At 42.4% G+C, this 6872-nt stretch overlaps 1 protein-coding gene across 1 annotated transcript in view; it reads left to right on the forward strand.

Moving 5' to 3' along the window:
* The window catches only part of robo3 (roundabout, axon guidance receptor, homolog 3), a gene marked incomplete at its 5' end in the record, with an annotated part of 155088 nt that overhangs the window by 128997 nt on the left and 19219 nt on the right, over nucleotides 1-6872 (forward strand). The window lies entirely within an intron of this gene.

Raw genomic sequence — 6872 nt, forward strand, 5'->3', positions numbered from 1 at the left:
CAAGTCACTCTGCTGTGATTGGTGGACACAAACCACTCCCCTCTGATTGGTTATGGTGGACACAAGGTTAAAGATCGATATGAATGAAGTGTCAACACCTGACAGCTCAGTCGATCTATATACGCTACATCATAGATGTGACCACAACACGGCCATCCAATCACATCTGTAGAGGTAATCTATAAAGTGGTCTCATGCCGTACTGTACAGCTCCTCTCCTCTCTTCTCTCTCTCTCTCTCTCTGTCTTCTCTCTCTCTCTCTCTCTCTGTCTTCTCTCTCTCTTCTCTCTCTCTCTCTCTCTCTTCTCTCTCTCTCAGTAAGTAACGTGTAGCTACACAGCAACAGCCCCTGACTGTTAACACTGAAACTCACTGTGGTTCATTGGATCAAATTGCCTCCTGATATCCTGATATCGCTCCAAAGCAAACCTTTATACACACAGACTCTGACATGTAGCCAAACACCATTAACACTGAAATGCTTAATATTTATTGGATGAAATAGGCTCATGATTTAGCTACACTGTCATGTCCTTGACTGTCAAAGTAATTTAAAACTGATGCAGTGTTTGCAATAGAACAGGGCAGACCACAGGTGTTTAAACCTACCTGTAGTTTTGTCACCTTTATCTTGTAATTAGCCTTTGTCACTTATGTCCTGTACTGTCACTTTTTTATCTTGACTTGTCTATTGCCTTGTGTCTTGTGAACCGAAGCACGTTAAGAATGTCACTCTCTCACACTTGTGCAATGTGAAGTAACAATAAAACTTGAAACCTGACAGCTGCAGCACCAGTCACACTATCAGATCCCAGATCAGCTCCCAACCCTCCTGTACACCTGAGGTAGAAGGAGCCCTCCAATACAGATCTGGGATCAGATAACACTCCAGTCTGAACCTCTTACCCATTAGATGGATTGAACTAAATCTGACCCTGAATCAGTGGTTGAAGGAAACTTCTAATCTAGAACGTCCGTTTCTGTGTAACCTGGTAGGGCAAGTAGGATGTGTGTGTAAGTGTGTGGTTTGGCTGTGAGTGTGGAGAGTGTAACCCAGCTAGCAGCCATGTCAGACAGAGTCTCTCGTAAACAGCAAAATGTAAACATGCAGAGGCCATTTTCTTTTTTTAGATTCCCACCTTCGCCAGACCTCCACTTAGTCCACAACATGTGGCTAACGTTAGACGTCGCTGAGAGTTCACCAACCCAAAGAAAGCTGTTTGGCATAAATCTGCTACTTTTCTTATTAAGTTAATAAATCAGTTTCTTTCATATTAAGTTAATAAATCAGTTTCTTTTATATTAACTTAATAAATCAGTTTCTTTCATGTTAACTTAATAAATCAGCTACTTTCATATTAGGTAACTTCATTTAGTTGTTGAAAGGCTACATGTGCTACTGTGAATGACACTAACAGCAGTATTTTTAACATTCACACAGCCAAGAGTGAACTAACCAAAACCAAACAGCCCTTTCATAGCAACGTAGAGACCGTTCCTGTCTCTCGTAAAACAGAAAAAGCCAAAACTATGAAGTTAGACATTTTTGTTTTCCCGTAAAACATGCTCAAACAATATTGCTCAATTTCCTCAGACGGCGCCCATTGTCGAACCCAAGCTTTTTAGTTGTGTTTTGGAAGAGCAACGTCTAATCGAGGGGGTAGTAATTGTATACAAGTCTTGGGAGAACAGAAGCTCACTCAGCTTTCGTGCTACGCTACAACAAAACCCAGAGAAAAAACCAAGTGGAAATGTCGGGGTTTACGAGGAAGCAATTTGTGGAACACAGACAAGCGGAGGGGAACACTACACATTAGGGAGGAAGAGGAAGATGATGATGATGATGATGATGATGATGCCAGTAGAACAGCACAGTTACGCTGTATCCCCAGCATGGTGTTGGCTACACAGCCCTCTGTGTTAGCGTGTGGACAGGCAGGAACAATAGAGCTGAAACAATAATTTGTCATTTTATATTATAGCGCTTTTCCGGGGCTCAAAGACGCTGACAATATGGGAAAGACAGAAGACACAGAAACAACAAGCAACAGATAACATGAGCACATAGAACACAGAGTTAACGAACAGATAACATGACACATAGAACACAGAGTTAACAACAGATAACATTAGACACATAGAACACAGAGTTAACGAACAGATAACATGAGCACATAGAACACAGAGTTAACAACAGATAACATGACACATAGAACACAGAGTTAACAACAGATAACGTGAGTACATAGAACACAGATTTAAAGAACAGGCACAGGGAACAATTAACACAGCAATGTCCAGGGAGGGAGGGAGGGGGTGGCAGGGTTAGGGGAGATGGTTAGGGGTGTGTAGCATTACTGCTGTAGTGACAGCAGATTAGCCAGTGCAGACACAGACACAGAGGCGGTGGATGTAAGCCCTTAGATAGGAAATATATATATATATATGTATAAAATGTGAGGTGGATGTGATAACCACACATTTATATATATATATATATTTGTCCTATCTAAGGGCTTACATCCACCGCCTCTGTGTCTGTGTCTGGTCTGGATAATCTGCTGTCACTGCAGCAGCGCTACACAGCCTTACTTAGATTATATATATATATATATATATACGTTATATATAAATGTATATAAGCCCATTAGAGAGGAAAAAGGGGAGAGAGAGAAGAAAGAGAGAGAGGGGTGAGAGAGAAGAAAGAGAGAGAGGGGTTTAGAGAGAAAAAGACACCATGCTACAGCATCTTAATATTTTAACAAAGATTACTAATTATGTTGTTATTATTATTATTATTATTATTATTGTTATTAATATTATTATTATTGTTATTATTATAATATCCATAAATAAACATGGACAATGAATCTGTTCAATGCACTGTAGTTGACATGTTTTTGGGCTGTTTAGCAAAAAACATTAATTTGTGTGTGTATGTAAATGAAAACCATTTGGGTGCTTTTTAATTGAAAGTGTGTCTACTCATGCGTGTGTGTGTGTGTGTGTGTGTGTGTGTGTGTGTGTGTGACACCATGTAACAGCTGCCTGTCACTCTCCCCCCCCTCAGGAGTCTCTGGGGGTCTGCTGTGCTATGTTACTTACTACACACGTGTGTGTGTGTGTGTGTGTGTGTGTGTGTGTGAGACCGATCGTGTGTGCATAATGTGTGCCTACTGTCCTGTGTGAGTGCATGTGTGTGTGTGTGTGGATGTATGTGTGTCTCTTCGCTCTGTCTGGTTCAGATCCTCTGTTTTAAACACACACACACACACACACACATACATACACACACACACACACACACACACACACACACACTCAGACACACACACACACACACACACACACACACTCACTCAGACACACACACACACACACTCAGACACACACGCACAGACACACACACACACACACACACACACACACGCCCGTCTGCTGGTGTCTGGTTCAGGGCCTGCTGTGTAACACTGTGTTCCATCTCTGGTCTGTTCTTATGTAAGCACAGTGTGTGGGGGGCCGGGCCACACACACACAGACACACACACACACACACACACACACACACACGCACACATGCACACAAGCATGCAAGCAAGCACGCACACACACACACACACACACAAAGACCACCCAACAGCTGATATATGTCCATAATGACATGTCGTACACAGACAAGCACACACACACACACACACACACACACACACACACACACACACACACACGCTGTCGTACACAGACAAGCACACACAGCTGCTGTATGTCCACTCTCAGGGGACAGGACACACACATAAGCTGATACACACATGCACGTACAAGCACACACACACACACACAGACACGCACATGCTCAGACACACACACTCACACACTCACAGACAGACACGTGCACACACATACACACACACACATACACACATACACAGTCACACACTCACACACTCACAGACAGACACGTGCACACACATACACACACACATACACACACACACAGTCACACACTCACACACTCACAGACAGACACGTGCACACACATACACACACACACATACACACACACACAGTCACACACTCACACACTCACAGACAGACACGTGCACACACATACACACACAGTCACACACTCACACACTCACAGACAGACACGTGCACACACATACACACACACACATACACACACACACAGTCACACACTCACACACTCACAGACAGACACGTGCACACACATACTCACATACACACACACACACAGTCACACACTCACAGACACACACCTCTTCACAGCTGTTTTACCTCACACTCTAACCACCATGTTCTTTCCCAGCATGCATCTCTCTAATCTTATCAGTTAGAATGAGTCTTAACCAGCTCCCAGGGTCTATTCCTGCCTGTTTAACCAGCTCCCAGGGTCTATTCCTGCCTGTTTAACCAGCCCCCAGGGTCTATTCCTGCCTGTTTAACCAGCTCCCAGGGTCTATTCCTGCCTGTTTGCCTCATTAACCAGCTCCCAGGGTCTATTCCTGCCTGTTTGCCTCATCACATGACCAGACTCACAATGAAAGGCACACGTGAGAACAGAACACTTAAGAAAAGAACACTTAAGAAAAGAACACTTAAGAAAAGAACACTTAAGAAAAGAACACTTAAGAAAAGAACACTTAAGAAAAGAACACTTGAGAAAAGAACACTTAAGAAAAGAACACTTAAGAAAAGAACACTTAAGAAAAGAACACTTAAGAAAAGAACACTTAAGAAAAGAACACTTAAGAAAAGAACACTTAAGAAAAGAACACTTAAGAAAAGAACACTTAAGAACAGAACACTTAAGAAAAGAACACTTCAGAAAAGAGCACTTAAGAACAGAACACTTAAGAAAAGAACACTTAAGAAAAGAACACTTAAGAAAAGAACACTTAAGAAAAGAACACTTAAGAAAAGAACACTTAAGAACAGAACACTTAAGAAAAGAACACTTAAGAAAAGAACACGTAAGAAAAGAACACTTGAGAAAAGAACACTTAAGAAAAGAACACTTAAGAACAGAACACTTAAGAAAAGAACACTTAAGAAAAGAACACTTAAGAAAAGAACACTTAAGAAAAGAACACTTAAGAACAGAACACTTAAGAAAAGAACACTTAAGAACAGAACACTTAAGAACAGAACACTTAAGAAAAGAACACTTAAGAAAAGAACACTTAAGAAAAGAACACTTAAGAAAAGAACACTTAAGAAAAGAACACTTGAGAAAAGAACACTTGAGAAAAGAACTCCTTCCTAAACCATGTTCAGACCTCAAATTCTCAAGTCGCGCAAATGACCAAAACTCTTCTTTTAAAAGTGTTCCATTTTTTTTCATATCACGACAGTTTGTTTACAAGCCATGAATCACTAACCCAGTAGCCTGAAGCAGGACGGCAGATGATACAGTGAATCCAATTCACAAATGATAAGTGTTTAGTGATCCTAAAACTGTTGTTTGTTATATTGAGTGGGCTCTTCAACACTTAAACGTTCACAAGGCCTTTGGCCCCTAGTCACTGTTTCAGTTTTTGCTTTGTTGTTTTCTGTTTTGTCTGTCCGTTTCATTCCCTTGTAAAGCGTCCTTGGGTTTTTGAAAGGCGCTATATAAATTAAAGCTATTATTATTAAAATATAAAAAAAACACTTTTCTTTTCTTTTTAAAAACACGCTGTTTGGTCATTTGCGCCACTTGAGTATCGCCGGCATGCAGACCTTTCCACCAGACCGCATCACACACAAAACAAATGGAAAAGATAGCCGCCATTTAATTCTATAATGAACTCGTTAATAACATCTGACAAACTGTCACTCCGTCACACAGACAACATCTGAGTTCTTTGCTCAACCCCGTCAGTGTTTATGTATATTTTAGTCACATTATCATATTGTGTTCCCCCCTGTGTGTGAGAATGCTAATGCTTCTATGCCTCTGCCTCACAGCTTAGCGCTGTAGCTAACCATTACAGATAATTATGTATCGTGGCCCCAGGCTCTGTGCTAGCGCTCCGTCTCTCACATCTAGCAGCTTCGGTTCTCGTGACGACTGGGTTTTTCTTGGTGAAAAAAGCAGAGAAAATTAATCGCTTGTCAAACATGATCAGGGGACGTTTTCTGGTTGTCAGTTTGGTATGTCGTCAAACTGACTGTCTCACTCGATGCGACACGTGTGAGAGTCTGTGTGTGTGTCTGTCTGTGTGTGTGTGTTGAGTGTCTGTGTCTCAGTGTATGAGCCCAGGGTGTGGCAGAGTGGGTATTACGCTGTGTTTCTTCAATATTTCAGGCGTTGCATCAGCCAGCTGTGAGAATGAGAGGGGATCAATAGACGTGAGCCCTGGAGACACAGTATAGAACATGAGAGAGAGAGAGAACATACTAGAACATGGAGGAGAGGAGAGGAGAGAGGGAACATACTAGAACATGAAGGAGAGAGAGAGAACATACTAGAACATGGAGGAGAGAGGGAACATACTAGAACATGGCTCTGTTTCTCTGTTAGCTAGCTAGCTGGTCTGTCTCTCTGTTAGCTAGCTGGTCTATCTCTCTGTTAGCTAGCTAGCTGGTGTCTCTCTCTGCCCCCCCAGCCCAGATTGTAGACACAGGGGGTGTGTTTCAGGATTGACCTTTGGCGTGGGCGGGTGGAGGCTCATTTGACCCCAGGACATGACCCCTAGCCGTGACCTATACCCAGGGCTTTTATTTTGGCAGTGATTTATATGATGGTTGCCGTGCCGACCACATCCCACTGAGAGGCAGGGAGGCAGGGAAGAATGGGATGCTTTGTCAGTGGGGTGTTGATGGGGGAGGATGAGTGTGTGTGTGTGTGTGTGCGTGTGTGAGTGCGCGTG

Source organism: Nansenia antarctica, assembly GCF_963989245.1.
Source record: "Nansenia antarctica genome assembly, chromosome: 4".
Classification (NCBI taxonomy): Eukaryota; Metazoa; Chordata; class Actinopteri; order Argentiniformes; family Microstomatidae; genus Nansenia; species Nansenia antarctica.